General features: G+C 43.9%; 1 long non-coding RNA gene across 1 annotated transcript in view; it reads right to left on the bottom strand.

Annotated features, from left to right (window-relative positions):
• Positions 1 to 17,613, bottom strand: part of LOC136164293 (uncharacterized) — a 159,312-nt gene that overhangs the window by 41,268 nt on the left and 100,431 nt on the right. The window lies entirely within an intron of this gene.

Raw genomic sequence — 17,613 nt, 5'->3', positions numbered from 1 at the left:
GCTTCTCACTTTCAAACCTTTTTAGGATGAGGTTAAGTCCGCAAATCACTCTACAAATCTGACAAAGTGAAAATCAAATGCATTACTTTTACAAACCGCTCAAGTCCACTTTCTCCTTTACAACATCTGATGGAACCGCCAATATAATAGAAAATATTAAAACCTTCTCCTTGCTTTCTACCAATGAAGTAATATGGGTTCGATATACACCAAAATGGGGCTTCCTTGGTAGCTCAGCTGGTAAAGAATCGGCCTGCAATGCAGGAAACCCCAGTTCGATTCCTGGGTCAGGAAGATCCCCTGGAGAAGGGATAGGCTACCCACTCCAGTATTCTTGGGCTTTCCTGGCAGCTCAGATGGGAAAGAACCTGCCTATAATGTAGGAGACCTGGGTTTGATCCCTGGGTTGGGAAGATTCCCCTGGAGGGAGGGCATGGCGACCCATTTCAGTATTCTTGCCTGGAGAATCCCCATGGACAGTGGAACCTGGTGGGCTAAAATCCATGGGGTCGCAAAGACTCAGACATGACTGAGCAACAAAGCACAAGAACATACACCAAAATGAAGAACTGAAAACGCATTATAAATTTAAAATACAGATTTTTATATAACAAGATGACCGTTCTGGACCTCCCTCTTTAAAAATTAATGTCATCATCTCCAAAGTATTTTTTGACCATGCAAAGTCAGTATCAGGTAAACCTTGAATTCTAATTCTAGGGTAAGAGATGCTGTCTCAAAATGGAACAAACTGTCTTCTTCCAGAGTCATTAGATGCTTGTATAGATATGCAATAAAAGCATTAAACTGATAGAAAAGCTGGTCTCTAGGTATTTATTAACCTGAGAAGACAAAGAAAAATATACCATGTAGACAATCTCCAATCAGATACTCTGCTTTGCTTCAACATGAGCTTCATTAAGGTTTGTACTCAATAGAACTACTATCTATGTATATTTAAATGAAATATAATTTTCCCACTAAATGAAAAATTTAGTGAAAATGTGTGTCATTATTTTGGCAGGCAATGAATAACAAGATGAGGGAGCTACATGTTCAGTAAATTTAAAGTTGAAAATGAGCATTTGTTGTTCAAATTGCAATAAATTCTTATTTGCCCAGAATCCAAATTGCTTGAGATGTCAAAAAAAATGCTTTGGAAATATTCTGCTTTCATGGTTTTTATAATGTGACTAGTAACTAAGCTTTCACCCCAGGATATCTGCCATCTGAGGTTCTAGTCCTCTGCTCTAGGTTCTGTGCCCATGGGAGGGCCCTGAATGGTTCTGAAGGGTTGTGTGTGCCCAAGGCCCCAGGACAACACCCACAGAGCAAAGAGGCAGGAAACTGCTGTGACTGAGTGCGTGGATGGCAGCTGGCAGCTGGCCTGGGTTCAAAGCACTGCCAGACCATTTAACTGCTGTGTGACTTTGTGCCAGATATTATTCTGACTTAGTCTCAGTTCCCGTATCTGTTAATGTGCACCACAGACTTGTGAAGAATATATAGAATATAGAGTGTTTAGCATAATATTGGCACATAGAACAATAAGCATAGGCCATCAACATCAGTGATTATTATTCCCAAATGTTTTTCTCCCAATGGATCCCAACCTTCAGTCTATGCTTTGACCTGACTAAATATAATGATAGGACCGTATTCGGGAGGGTTACCATAGAAACACCTATCACCTTTCTATTGCCCCAGGTACAGCTCCTAAAATTTCCATCATTTGAGCAAGTGTCAACAGAATATATTTGGACATTGAACACAAGTGTTACTATTAGCAGTAACAACTGCAAACACTTTTCTGCAAGTGTTACATCCTCTGCCTCCTAAGTCAGTTAAGAAACAGGGCTCTGCCCCATCTCAACCCAGAATCCCCAAGCTCCTGCTCCCTGTGTCTCCAAACACCAGGCTAACCATTCATCTTGGCCTTCTGACCAATTACAGATTTCCTCACTCCTCCCAATGGTTGTGTGCTCTAGATTTAGAAGGAGCAGATCTCTTTTCCTCTAGGCCAGTGCAGAGCAAGCATGAAGGAGACACTTGTTTTTCTTCCTTACTTGACTGTCAGGTCTTTGGGAGCTGGCCAAGGACAAAGGATGGCACCTTGGGGGACCACAAAACCAGGGTCAGCTGCCTGGCTATCACGGGCTATACAGACTCCTGGGGTTTTCACTTTTCTCTGGCACTCAAGCAACGTGACAAGACCCCCACCCCACATGTGGTGAAAGCGGGCTTGCCCCTCCCTACAATATCTCAGGGGTATTGTAGGGACCTTACTTGCTCCCTTGTCAGGGATATCTCAAGGAGCTTACTTGCCTCCCAGTCACCTCTTTTCCAGATTTCTTGCTTCCACTGCACTCTTGAGCTACTGAATGTCTTGCTTCCTAGAAGTCCTCCATTCTCCCCACTGTTCAGTCCCATGCTGGCCCTAATTCCTACATTTTCGCCAAAGCACCACCAACAGAAGGCTGTGGTATACAGCAGCATTTGGAGCAATGGAGAAGTGACAAGAACAACGGGAACAATAAACCTGACCATGTGAAATCCCATCAATTATTGTCACCTGGGAGAATTTCCTGCTGGCCTTAGACCCATCTTTTTTTCTTTTTTTTAAGTTATTGGAGTATAGTTGCTTTACAGTGTTAGTTTTTGCTGCCTAGCAAAGTAAATCAGCTGTATGTTTACATGTATCCCCTCTTTTTAGACTTCCTTCCCATTTCAGTCACCACAGAGCACTGAGTAGAATTCCCTGTACTCTCTAGGTACCATTTCCCAGGTCCTCCCTTCTATCCTCTGCAGGCCATTCCTCCCTTTGTAGGGGCCAGTCTTCTCCAGATTCAAATTTCTTTCTCATGCATAGCACCTAGCTCTCCATCGCTTGCTCCCTACTAAACTCATATCTACCTTTGCATGTCTGCCAGCTCCCCCAAGGTGTTTTGCTAAGTGGGGCCTCTGCCTTTGGGGTTCTGTCCTTAAGCTGCATAATGATCTGAGAGAAGCTTTGCAAACACAAGATCAAAGTTATAACTTGGACATCAGTTCCCGACAATCTCTGTAAGAGAGAGGAGGACAGTATAGTGGATAGAATAGGGTACCAGTGTGGCTCGATGTCAGAGATCCACAACAGTGGTTGAAAGAAACAGAATTTTAGCTTCTCCACACAGAGATGTCTGATCTGGACCTGGGGCACTGCAGAGTCCTTGCATCTGATTGCTCTTCTATCCCTAAGGTGTTGTCTTCATTGCCCAGTTCCAGATGGCGCACAGCTACGTTCCAGTCAACCTAGCAAAAAGGAGCAGAGAGCCAGGGAAGGGCTGCTTCCCTCAGGCATAACCTGAAAGTCACCTATATTATGTTCCTTCATACCTATTGGCCAAAATGTAATCCCATGCCTGCAAGAGAGGCTAAGAAGCAAAGTCTTCATTTTAGGTGACCATGTACCCAGCTAAAAATCAGGGTTACTCCAGAACTTTGCCCGTCAGTACTGGCAGCCACTGATTCCTAGTGGCTGCAGAAACAACCTAAGTGTCTGACACCAGGGGAACGGATAAAGAAAATGTGGTACATACACACAATGGAGTATTACTCAGTCATAAAAAAGGAATGAAATCGGGTCATTTGTACAGACATGGATGGACCTAGAGAATGCCATAGAGAAAGAAATAAGTCAGAAAGAAAAAAAATTCTGTATACTAATACATATATGTGGAATCTGAAAAAACTGGCATAGATAATCTTATTTACAAAACAGAAATAGAGACACAGACATAGAGCAAATATAGGGATACCCAAGGGATAATGGCGGGGTCAGATGAATTGGGAGACTGGGATTGACATATATACACTATTGATACTGTGTGTAAAATGGATAACTAATGAGAACCTACTCTATAGCACAGGGAACTGTACTCAGTGCTCTGTGGTGACCTAAATGGGGAGGAAATCCAAAAAAGAGGGGACACATGTATACGTATAGCTGGTTCACTTTACTGTATAATACAAACACAACATTGTAAAGCAACTATACTCCAATAAATATTTTTAAGAAAATTAACGAAAATAAAACTAAATTAGTTAAAAATTCAAATTCAGTTCTTCAGTCAGCCTAGCCGCATTTCAAGTGCCCAGCAACCAGGAGTCAAGTGCCGTGGCTCATGGCGACAGCATTGCATGGTGTGGATATAGAACATTTTCATCATCACAGCAGGTTCTACTGGACAGTGCTGCTGGATCAGAAAGAGTGGGACACTGGGGCAGTAGTCACTGTCACCAGCAATATAAAGATTTACTTTGCCCCTCTCACGAGGAGGTGCCTTTGGGCTGAGGACTTTGTCCAGTGCCGCTGTGTTCTGGTTGCTCACTCGTTTGAGCGTGCCCTGCAGCTGTTCACCAAACAGTACCATGGGTCAAGGATCTAACACAGGCCTGGCACATAGCAGGCAGTCACTAGATGTCAGTTCCCTATGTGTCCCCTACCCACCAAGCCCTCATCCATACTCATGGTGTCCCTCCCCCGTAGAGAACTTATTTCCAGAGCCCTACACTGCCTCCCTGAGGGACAGGCATCATTAATCACTCCCCCATCACAGAAGCCCTTCCCTATCACAGAAGGTGATTTTTTTCTTGGGCTCTAAAATCACTGCGGATGGTGACTACAGTCATAAAATTATAAGATGCTTGCTCCTTGGAAGAAAAGCTATGACAAAACTAGGCAATGTATTAAAAACCAGAGATATCATTTTGCTGACAAAGGTCCATATAGTTAAAGCTATGGTTTTTCCATCAGTCATGTACGAATGTGAGAGTTGGACCATAAAGAAGGCTGAGTGCTGAAGAACTGATGCTTTCAAATTGTTGTGCTGGAGAAGACTGTTGAGAGTCCCTTGGACAGTAAGAAGATTAAACTAGTCAATCATAAAGGAAATCGGTCCTAAATATTCATTGGAAGGACTGACTCTGAAGCGCCAGTAATTTGGCCACCTAATGCGAAGAGCTGACTGTTTGGAAAAGACCCTGATGCTGGCAAAGATTGAGGGCAGGAGGAGAAGGGGGCAACAGAGGATGAGATGGCATCACTGACTCAATGGACATGAGTTTGAGCAAACTCCAGGAAGTGGTGAAGGACAGGGAAGCCTGGTGTGCTGCAGTCCATGGGGTGGCAAAGAGTTGGATAAGACTTAGCAACTGAACAATATCACAAAAGAGGATTTGAGACTTGGGCAAGGTAAGGGAGCAAAGTGTCTAACAGAGTAGGGGCTCCAGCTCCCTCTTGCTCTGCTCATTAATGTCCCCTTCGATGCAGGGGAAAGCCTGACAGTGACAGATGACCACATTCTCAAGCTTTTTAAAGAATTCATGGGAAAAAATAATCACATATACTTGCAAAAGAGAGGAAGGTTATTCTCTCTAACCCAGGCCTCAGCAGGCACATTTGTCTCGGACAATACTTGCTGGAACATTCTGGGCCACCTGAGAACCCATGCCAGCTCTTTATTCAGAAGGACTGCTGGAACCTTAGAGCTGGGTCACTTTGTCCCCTTGACCTTTTGCTTCTGGGAGGTCTGTGACCTTAGATTTCCTTTCTTTAGATTAGGAATCCACATGCTGAGACATACTGTCCAGAGCTGCTGGAGGCTAACAGAGTGAAGGAGAAAGCCAAGGGTGTGGAAAACTTTCAGCATTGATCCCTCAAGTCAACATCTGCATTTGGGTTCTTTGGAAAGAGGGAGGAAGCATGAAACCGCTAATTCTTAAATTTCGTGGGGTCACTTGCCTGTCTGAGAGTTTGAGATTGTCTCCTCAGAAAAATGAATGTACACACCAAAATCTGCAAACATCTTAGAAAGTTCATGCACCTATTTAATTAAATTGTGTTACCATTTGACTTGGAGTCCCGGATGATCGCCGTGGCTTCTAAAAGTTTTATGAGAGAGCATTATCAGGCTTGAAGAAATCCCCCGGGATCCCAAGCTCATTAAGGGCCAGGCTTCATAGAGGCCAGTTGTAGACTGTAGTCACAGTTTGTAGGCTCCATTTTCCTTCTTTCCCCCGCCCCCCTTTTTTGGATTTCTTTGTTTCTGGGAATATGAGGAACTCCTTCTCTAGAATGACACCCCAGGGATAAAGTCAGCCACATCCACCAGGCTGAGAAAATACCCGAAGGTTCAGCCAAGAGCACAAATTACCCAGATTGGAAGATAGGGAAATGAAAATGCATGAGAAATGAAAATGCATGAGGTTCAACTGCACAACTTTCAAACAAGAAAATAAAATTCCTGATTTGAAGTCTCCTTGGGGAGGTTCTTCTTTGCTCTGTGATGGGAACATAAGGTTATTGCCTTGGTGGATGGCGGATGTTTTCTCATTAGCATGTGGGCGGCTTGATGAGAGGCTTCCTGAGGCCTCTTGGCTCAAGTGCAGGGATTGAAGTGTGAGTGGAGGGTGGAGTGAAGCGAGGAGGGGCCACACAGGCAGAGACTGGATCGTTACAACCTGTGCTGTCCGCTGAGGCTGCCATCCATGACACTTTGAGCTCTTCCTGCTTTGCCCAGGGTTGCATTTCCTGAGGCAGCTGGTGTTCATAGCTTTGGAAGCTCTGCCCATTCAGTCAGTGGTTCTCAGCCCTGGCTATACATGAGGCCCCCCGGAGAACATTAAAATTACTGCTGCCCAGACACTGCTCTTTGACTGGTCTGGAGTGGATTCCAAGATCCCTGGAAATAAACACTCCCTGGGTGATTCCAGTGCCCACCTAGGGTAGAGAATCATCACTCTCCGTGTTGTTGAAACTATCATAGGTTTTCTGAGGAGCTGTAGAAAATTTAGAAAGTTAATAATCAAAGAAAAGCTAAAAGGACTGTTCCATTAACAAACATGACTTAGAGAGAGAAAAATCATGTTGCCCAAGAAGGTTGACCAGGAAAATGGGCTGTGGGTACATTTGTCCTCCTTTCAGTCCTTAACCAACAGATTTTGATCAGCTTTGGTAACAAAACTGGAGTTCTGTTAAATACTTAATGAGAGTTTCCATAGAGAATTAATCAAGAATGAGTTTAATACTGTTCCAATTAGGTGTGGGTTAAATAATGCACAGCATAAAAATTCAAACCAAACAGAGATCAGGTAGGCGGTGGGAGTCCCTCTGGTCAGGGAGGGAGTGACTGTGCTCGAAGGTGGGGAAGGTTGGCTGTGCAGGTTACCTGGCAATAAAATCTGGTGATTTTGCACTTCGTTACGGTTTAATATTATTCCAATGAGGTTAAATGTCACTTTTCTTCCAACTAGATTATTCTTGTTTTTAGGAAGCAGACAGAAGGTTAAGGGTGACCCCTGGAGACTGGTCAGTCATATATCAGAGCAACCAGTAAGTTGGAGGTCTTAATTCAGGTTCCCACAGAAGCATGCTCTAAAACAAGGATTATATTAATAGGGCAAGTAGTTCATTTGGAAGGTGATGCTAGTAAACATTGGAAAGACAATGGAGAAGGGAGAAAGGAAGAAAAGAAAGGGTACGGAGGATCTGTTATCAAGCAGTTACCACTGAGGGCAACTGGCAACCATGCAGACATGCTTCGGTCACCCTGAGATGCAAGGAAGCTGGGCTGTTTATCCACCAAGTTTCCATCCATCAGTCTATGGTGGACTTCTAGGATATTATTAACTCTCCTCTTCTGGCTACTAGGCCTAATGTGCTCCCCTGGCCAGATAAAAGCTCTCAGAGACAGAGAGGCAGGTATGGGAAATAAGCACCCTTTGGCATACAGAGTTCATATGCGCAAGGCACTAACAGTGTCTGCTGCAGTGGATGAATACTGAGAGCAAAGCAGTCATCCATCCATCCATCCATCCACCCATCCAATAGAATCATGAGCAAGTGATGTGTGTGCTCAGTCGCTAAGTCCTATCTGACTCTTTGCGACCCCATGGAGTACAGCCCTCCAGACTTCTCTGTCCATGGGATTTTCCAGGCAAGAATACTAGAATACAAGAGTGGGGTGCCATTTCCCCCTCCAAGGGATCTTCCCCAGTCAGTGATCAAACCGCGTCTCCTTCATCTCCTGCATTGGCAGGTGGATTCTTTATCACCAAGCCACCTGGGAAGCCCTCGATCAAGTGGCAGACATATACAATTCAGATTAAGGGCTGGCTACATAAACGCTTACAGATTTCTGTACAGTGACTTTGCAGAGAAGAACCAGGAGGGTACACCTGTCCACCATACTTCTCTTTATCTGCCGGCTAGTCTCCTAGCCCACTTGATCATTAGATCTAGGAAATATTGTTTACTCTGATTCTCCAAAAAAAATCTGTGGTACTTAAAACTTTCTTCCACCCCCCACTCCCACTCCAATACTCAAAATTCAATGACAGGTTGGCAGATGGAGTCCCCTTGGATCTGGCCTATAAGAGATAAAAGGAGAAAAGTCACTTGGTAAGAGTCATTGACACTAAGATGAAAATGACCTACCCAAGTTGGGCTGGATCTCCTGACATTTTGCCATTGTTAACTGCTCTGCTTCTATCAAAGGAGCCTTTGCTGTGACCTCTAGACCCAACCCGAAGCATGGATTCTTTAACGATTTTCTGATATTTCTTTATACTAATCGAGTAATCAAAGAAATTCTTACCAGTAAGAAGCCAGGAGTGAGCCAGAACCCAGGGTCACTGCAGGGATAGGGGAGGAATCATTTCTGGTGAGTGAAATTCAAATGCAGTCATTTCATCCTTTAACAGAGTCAAACAGAAACACCTACCAAATCTTTTTTTTTTTTTTTTTTTTATTATTATTTTTAATTTATTTTTTTATTTTTCAGTGGGTTTTGTCATACATTGATATGAATCAGCCATAGAGCTACACGAATTCCCCATCCCGGTCTCCCATCCCACCTCCCTCTCCACCCGATTCCTCTGGATCCCCCCAGCCCAACAGGCCCGAGCACTTGACTCATGCCTCCCACCTGGGCTGGTGGTCTATTTCACGACAGATAATATACTATACTGTTCTTTCGAAACATCCCACCCTCCCCTTCTCCCACAGAGTTCAAAAGTCTGTTCCGTACTTCTGCGTCTCTTCTTCTGCCCTGCATATAGGGCCACTGTTACCATCTTTCTAAATTCCGCATATATGCGTTAGTATACTGTAATGTTCTTTATCTTTCTGGCTCACCTCACTCTGTATAATGGGCTCCAGTTTCATCCATCTCATTAGAACTGATTCAAATGAATTCTTTTTAACGGCTGAGTAATATTCCATGGTGTAAATGTACCACAGCTTCCTTATCCATTCATCTGCTGATGGGCATCTAGGCTGTTTCCATGTCCTGGCTATTATAAACAGTGCTGCGATGAACATTGGGGTGCACGTGTCTCTTTCAGATCTGGATTCCTCAGTGTGTATGCCCAGAAGTGGTATTGCTGGGTCATATGGCAGTTCTATTTCCAGTTTTTTAAGAAATCTCCACACTGTTTTCCATAGTGGCTGTACTAGTTTGCATTCCCACCAACAGTGTAAGAGGGTTCCCTTTTCTCCACACCCTCTCCAGCATTTATTGCTTGTAGACTTTTGGATAGCAGCCATCCTGACTGGCGTGTAATGGTACCTCATTGTGGTTTTGATTTGCATTTCTCTGATAATGAGTGATGTGGAGCATCTTTTCATGTGTTTGTTAGCCATCTGTATGTCTTCTTTGGAGAAATGTCTGTTTAGTTCTTTGGCCCATTTTTTGATTGGGTCATTTATTTTTCTGGAATTGAGCTTCAGAAGTTGCTTGTATATTTTTGAGATTAATCCTTTGTCTGTTTCCTCATTTGCTATTATTTTCTCCCAATCCGAGGGCTGTCTTTTCACCTTACTTATAGTTTCCTTTGTTGTGCAAAAGCTTTTAATTTTCATTAGGTCCCATTTGTTTATTTTTGCTTTTATTTCCAATATTCTGGGAGGTGGGTCATAGAAGATCTTGCTGTGATTTATGTCAGAGAGTGTTTTGCCTATGTTCTCCTCTAGGAGTTTTATAGTTTCGGGTCTTACATTTAGATCTTTAATCCATTTTGAGTTTATTTTTGTGTATGGTGTTAGAAAGTGTTCTAGTTTCATTCTTTTACAAGTGGTTGACCAGTTTTCCCAGCACCACTTGTTAAAGAGATTGTCTTTTTTCCATTGTATATCCTTGCCTCCTTTGTCAAAGATAAGGTGTCCATAGGTTCGTGGATTTATCTCTGGGCTTTCTATTCTGTTCCATTGATCTATATTTCTGTCTTTGTGCCAGTACCATACTGTCTTGATGACTGTGGCTTTGTAGTAGAGTCTGAAGTCAGGCAGGTTGATTCCTCCAGTTCCATTCTTCTTTCTCAAGATTACTTTGGCTATTCGAGGTCTTTTGTATTTCCATACAAATTGTGAAATTATTTGTTCTAGTTCTGTGAAAAATACCGTTGGTAGCTTGATAGGGATTGCATTGAATCTATAGATTGCTTTGGGTAGAATAGCCATTTTGACAATATTAATTCTTCCAATCCATGAACACGGTATGTTTCTCCATCTGTTTGTGTCCTCTTTGATTTCTTTCATCAATGTTTTATAGTTTTCTGTGTATAGGTCTTTTGTTTCTTTAGGTAGATACACTCCTAAGTATTTTATTCTTTTTGTTGCAATGGTGAATGGTATTGTTTCCTTAATTTCTCTTTCTGTTTTTTCATTGTTAGTATATAGGAATGCAAGGGATTTCTGTGTGTTAATTTTATATCCTGCAACTTTACTATATTCATTGATTAGCTCTAGTAATTTTCTGGAAGAGTCTTTAGGGTTTTCTATGTAGAGGATCATGTCATCTGCAAACAGCGAGAGTTTCACTTCTTCTTTTCCTATCTGGATTCCTTTTACGTCTTTTTCTGCTCTGATTGCTGTGGCCAAAACTTCCAACACTATGTTGAATAGTAGTGGTGAGAGTGGGCATCCTTGTCCTGTTCCTGATTTCAGGGGAAATGCTTTCAATTTTTCACCATTGAGGGTGATGCTTGCTGTGGGTTTGTCATATATAGCTTTTATTATGTTGAGGTATGTTCCTTCTATTCCTGCTTTCTGGAGAGTTTTAATCATAAATGAGTGTTGAATTTTGTCAAAGGCTTTCTCTGCATCTATTGAGATAATCATATGGTTTTTATCTTCCAATTTGTTAATGTACACCTACCAAATCTTAAGGCTTCAAAAAGTAACTAGGGATTTGCAGAATCAAATAATCTCACTCAATCCCTGGCCTCCCTTTCTGCATAGCAGGGTTTGGGGGTAAGGCAAAAGACAGGAAAGGATGACGTGGAGGGAGCCCCCGGAAGGAGGGCCTTGTGGGGTGAAGGGCTGGTACCGGTTGGCACAGAGATCCAGGTTCCTGTTTTTGCTCCATGTGCTCATCTCAGGAGGTGCCATCAGTCAGACAGACAGCAATTGCCCTTTTCTGAGAGTTTGCTCATAATTTACTAGTCCACCTCTCACATTCTCTGCTCCATCCCTTAAAATTAACAACAAGTTGTTGTGTGGGGTTCACTGAGGACATTTGAACCATAACATAATCTCTTTTTCTTACTTCAACATGCCCAGAAAAACCATCAGTTAAATTTCTAGGGCTTCTCTAAATACTTTGGATTAAAGACATACATTAAATGCATCACAATGCCTCCCAAATTATGATTTTTTTTTAGAGACAAAACTAATGTAGCCCTAAAGTCTTCTCCAGTTCTGACAGACTTAAAAATTCTCTTTATGGCCTTTTCTGATTATAAAAATAATTCACCTTATAAAAATTCAAACCAAACAGAGATGAAGTAGACTGCAGGAGTCCCTCAGGGTCAGGGTCGGGGTTAGGAGCAACACAAAGCTGGGAGTGTCTGCTATGCATGTTACTTGGCAATAAAACCTCGTGCCCTTGCACTCAGATAGGGCACTAATGACAAGACGGCTCCATCGTCACAGCCACAAGGGCCTCTTTCCGATGTCCCGCTCCTGGGGGTGGAGAGGTGGAGGCTCAGGTTCCTGGCCTGTTGTGTTCCGTGTATCATGCAACACAATTCCACACAATTCCACGATTCCATATGGGCTCACTGAGTGCCAAGCTCTAAGACGTTGATGAGCAGGGCAGACAAAAGAGACAGATCGCCTCTTTCCACGGCTGGTCTGAAGGGAGACAGGCCTAAAGAAAATTGGCCACACTCCTCATGCACAATTGTAATCAGTGATGAGAACTCCTGAGAAAAGGAAACTGCTCCTAAGAGAACAGGTAACAGAGGACTCTGCCCTGGGATTGAGGACAACTTCCCTGATGAGATGATGATGAGATCAGAAGGGATGGGGCAGTGAGGTGGGAGCCCTGGGCGTTGCAGATGGTGGGGACAACATGTGCAAAAGCCCTGTGGTAGGAGGGGATCTCTGAAGTTCTAGGAAGGCTTGCAGGGAACAGAGAACGGTGGATAATGCAGTGGAATCAGGCAATGTTTGTCAGTCAGTCTAGGGGTCTGGAAAAACTCAGGAGGGTTTAAGCTGGATTTGAGCATGTGGATCAGTAGGGGGTGCCTGGTGGGGGGAGGCATGATGATGCTGGTCACAGCTGGAGGGTGGGTAGGGCAGGGCAAGAGTAGTGGCTGCATTATTGATGGCTATAACCCCAGCTTGTAGTCTACTGCGATTGTCCTGGCCAAAGCAGCTGGACATGCCTGGAGCTGGCATGTGCCTCTAAAGCCTCTTACAGCCACAAACACAGCATTACTGTTTCTGAGACTGGCTTCCAGACCCTAGTCCACCCTGCCAGCCCAACTGCATCAGTTTCCCTGAGGAAGTTTCCTTGAAAGTGTTAGTTGCTCAGTCGTGTCCAATTCTTTGTGACTCCATGGATTCTAGCCGGCCAGGTTCCCTTGTCCATGGAATTCTCTAGGCAAGGATACTGGAGTGAGTAGCCATTTCATTCTCCAGGGCATCTTCCCAACACAGGAATTGAACCTGGGTCTCCTGCATTGCAGGCGGTCTCTTTACCAACTGAGCCACCAGCGAAGTCCACTCCTATACATATTGATTCTTATTAAGCTTCTACAGGAGACTCAGATGTGTGTCCACATTTTTTTCCATTTTCTCCACAAAGATTTGCTTGGGAAGATGGTGTTGAACCTTGGACTGAGCACTGGGTGTTAGTTCAGTTCCACTACTCCTAACAGTGTGGCCTCAAACAAATGGCTTCACGTCATGAACCTCGACTTCACCATCTGTAAAATGGGCATCATATTTATTTTCTTCCTGTGTGCCTGCGGGGGGTGGGGGGCGGTCATGGAGGGTGTTTTGAGGATCTAATGAGATGCTGAATTTGAAAGTTTAACACAAATACCTGATATTCTTTACTTGCAAACAAACTATAGTTTTCAGTGCGGATAAGGCATTCAGATTTTATTGCTTGGTTGGTGCTTTGGCCCTTTCTTCTCTGGTTACCTTTTGTAAGTGAATGCTGTCTAAAGGCATTGATGCTTGGTTCCAAAGGCACCCTCCCTATTCTCTCAGGAAGGGGTGGTCTCCCTCCCCCTTTCCTAAGCGTCTGTCCTGCCTCTAGGCAATGGCCACAGAGTCCCCTTTCACGTGCTCATACACTCGTCCCCACTGCGGCCAGCATTGCTGTTCCCCCTGCCTGTTTGCTATGTCCCAGGCATTGAACTTAACTCTTTACACTTATTATTAAAAGTTACCCCATCACCCTCATTAAAGACAAGGAAACTGAGTCTGAAGAGGTCAAAGAATTTACTGAAGGTCATGTGGTCAGAAAAGCAAGGAGCTATAACCACTCTGTTATACCATTACATGTAGGAGGCATCTGACCATTAGTCTTAAATTTTAACTTTGCCTTTCTTCCAGAGGAACAGGGGTGTCATAAGGCAATGGTGACTCTCCAAGCGAGTATAGATACAACCTTGAGACTCATTAAGCAGTGGAGAGACTCATAAGATTGTGAGCCTCCTGAGGGCAAAGACATACTCATTCATCATTGTGTGAATGGCACAGAGCAGGTGTTTGGTAAAGTTTGTTGATGAATGAAGCATTGACATAGTTTACACAATGGCACAACATAATATTTATCCCATGAGGTGATTTTTATACCTATTAGAAGGAAGACAAAGATGAGGCTCAATGACTTTCAAGGCTACAGAGTGATTAGCTGCAGATAACACCAGCATGGAAGTCAGATGAACAGATTACAGCTTTGTTCACAATACTTATGTGATTATGTGGCACTGAAATGAGTACTCATCCCCTGGAATCTCCGAATTGTGTGTTTGTGTGTTCAGTCACTCAGTTGTGTCTGACTCTTTATGACCTTATGGCTGTGGCCTTATAGCCCATCAGTCTCCTCTGTCCAAGGGTTTTCAATCCTCACATTCAGTTCAGTTCAGTTCACATAGTAAGTGCTCAGTAAATACTGGTTTTTGCTAGTGGAAATAGAACTGATGAATTCTGCTCGTTTGGCTTCAATTGAATGTTCTTCGCCCTAGATTTGAAGTATGTGACCAGTATGTTTATACTAAACAAATACATAGCAGAATATTAGAGAATTTATGAAAATACTTACGCAAAGAGTTGGCATTTGCATTGATGGAAACCAAAGTAGTAGGACCCTCAGTACCAAACAGGGGTGTGTGTCTTTGACAAACCTGAGTCCTTGAAACTAAGAAAGATGGTCCCTTCTGCTTATAACTACAGTGGCCAGCACATTGACCCTGGCTCATTGTCACCAACTAATTTCAATCGTTACCTGAGGCATCACTTGAGAATGGAATTCATGTATTCAACAATCATTTTGGGGCACCTATTGTACCAGCCACTGTGATAGGAGTCTGGATGTGATGGCAAGCCTAAGAGGCTGTGTCTGCAACTGCATGAAGTTGTGAATTAGTAGGAACACTGGAGAGGCTATTCTTAGCTTCAGAGAATCTTGGCACCTGAAGAGCCACACCCCTGGTGGAACATAAGATCACTTGGGTAGACGGCGACCAGTGTCTATTATTTTCAATCTTTTTTTAAATTTATTTTTTAATGGAGTAAAACTGCTTTACAATGTTGTATTGGTTTCTGCCATACAACAACTCAAATCAGCCAAATTATACATACAAATTATACATACATCACCTCCCTCTTCCCTGGTGGCTCAGATGGTAAAGCGTCTGCCTACAATGCAGGGTTCAATTCCTAGGTTGAGAAGGTCTTCTGGAGAAGGAAATGGCAACCCACTCCAGTATTCTTGCCTGGAAAATCCCATGGACGGAGGAGCCTGGTAGGCTATAGTCCAAGGGGTCGCAAAGAGTCAGACACGACTGAGCAACTTCACTTTCACCTCTCTCGTGAGCCTCCCCCCATCCCATCCCTCTAGGTCATCACACAGCGCCAAGCTGGGTTCCCTGTGTTATATAGCAACTTCTCACCAGCAACCTATTTTACACATGGTACTGTACATAGGTGAGTGTTACTCAGGGTCTGTTATAGTCCATTTTCTCTTAGTGGTAAAGTTTTGAACAAGTCTCAAAGCCCATTTCTGCTTGGAGGAAATACAGGTAAGAAATGGTCATGGAAACAAAACAGAGAGGAGTAGAGTCCAAGGATCCATGAAAACATCTCCTGATGGTAGATATCCTCTGCCTGCAGAGAGAACCCCATGCCTCATCCCGATGTAATCTGATCATCCTTTACAATGCTGTCCCCAGGGATGTGTGTTCTTGGCTGGATGGAACTAGGAAGGGAGTCCCTTTGATCTTCCATGATGAGACTTACCTCCCTTCAGTGTAGATTCACAGAGATGGTAGCTTAGTAGAGAAATTTAAATTATCCAAAATTAACTACTGGAAACATAAAACAACATATACAAAAGACTAAACAACAGTTATGGTCTTGGCCTCTTAGCTACTGATACAGAGATAACCAGAGTTAAAAACATTGGTTTACATGTCCTCTTACTAAGGGAAGTGTTTATTTCCAAAGAAACTGTGTTCTCATTTCCAGATCATATTTTCTGAGTGTCCCAAACCCAGCACTGGAGCTAGCAGAAAGGACATAGTTACAAATTGTGTTGTGACTTTTCATTTGTATGAAAGGCAAATGTCTTACATAGGAATCTTGTAGAATCAGCTTAGTAATCAAAGGAGATCATGTATGTAAAATAGCACAGTGCCTGGCATGTTATAAGCTACAACTATTTGTAGTGGATGTCTGGTATTGGTCTGCCTGGCACCCATCTCTCCCTTGGGGAACAGTCCTCCCATTTCACTTGGCTTGGTAGGTATGGAACCCAGATTGGGCTGATCATGGTACCCTGTCCCTTATCTGCGGCAGACAAGAGTTAGGTCAACATGCAAAAATGTGCAGAAATGAAAGCCAGGTGGACAGAGAGACAATCCTGGCACACTTGGGACCAACTTTGGTCCCTAAATCCAGATTCCTATTTAATAGCTCCTTATGCAGTTCTGTCAGCTGCTCTGAGCTGAGTCACAAAGGTGAGCCAAAAGTTCCTCTTGCTTAAGTGACTTGAGTTGGGTTTCTATAACATACTGTTGGGATCATGAGGACGTGAGAACGTGAAACTGGAAGCCCATACAACAGGAGGATGGGATGATGCAGTGCCCTTTCAGGAGCCCACAACTGAGAGGTGAGAATGTTCTTGGTCCATGTCCCAGGTCTTAGTCACTGATGTTTCAACTGGCAGCAGAACATCTCCTTTCATCTTCCTCTCACCTGTCCTGGATGAGTTATATCACGTGGCTCACCCCCAAATGTCCCATTCCCTTCTGAGTCTCAGAGACAAAGAGTAGGCTGAGAAATGGAACCGGGTCTTAGTGACGGGGACCTCTCACTTGTTTAGATGAGGAAGGACACCCAGTGGTCAGTCCAGGGGCTGGAAGGAAAGCAAGGTGGGCGTAATGAGCAGTGAAATTTAAACTGGAAAACAGGCACTAATCCCAGGGCACTTTCTGTGTCTCGTTCACCTTTGGATTCCCCGGGGGGAGTGCAGTATCAGGCGCTTCACTGAGGTCTCTGTGAAGGTCTCAGCGAGTGGAAGGAATCTGAGTAGGCAAGTTCACTCGGGTTATAAGGCCATGTGGGACGAGGCCCTTACAGGGGGAGTTGAAAAGGCTTGCGACTTGCCTCCTGCCTTCAGGGAGCTCCACCAGAGAGAGAGGAAGGTGATGAAATCACTGTACTGGGGGAATTCAGTATATCATGAAGCTATGATTCCACATCCACAGGGTGGAGCTCTCTCTTGAGAGGTTGGAAAGGCTGGGGAGTGGGGTTTCCACTGGCCTCCGGTGGGGAATGAGGGGGACGTGGTGACTAGGATTCTGAGTCTGAAGAGTGAAGTGGAAGATCAGGCAGCTGTGGGTTAAGGGAAGCAGGAGCTTTAGACCTGCAAGGGGTCAGGAAGATATAGCTGAACAGATAAAATGAGAACTGTCTTGGTGGGCGTGGGGGTTTGTAGTAGATAGGATGTGTGGGAGGGTGGTGGACAGATTTCTGCTCACACATTTCAAATCTGTTGATCGGGTAGCACTTGACCTTGACTGACTGGTGGGATGCTGGGGGACAGCTGCCTTCAT

The sequence above is a fragment of the Muntiacus reevesi genome, chromosome 3 (genome assembly GCF_963930625.1).
Source record: "Muntiacus reevesi chromosome 3, mMunRee1.1, whole genome shotgun sequence".
Classification (NCBI taxonomy): Eukaryota; Metazoa; Chordata; class Mammalia; order Artiodactyla; family Cervidae; genus Muntiacus; species Muntiacus reevesi.
The sequence above is the reverse complement of the archived record's forward strand: the minus strand, read 5'-3'. Positions and strand labels throughout refer to the sequence as shown.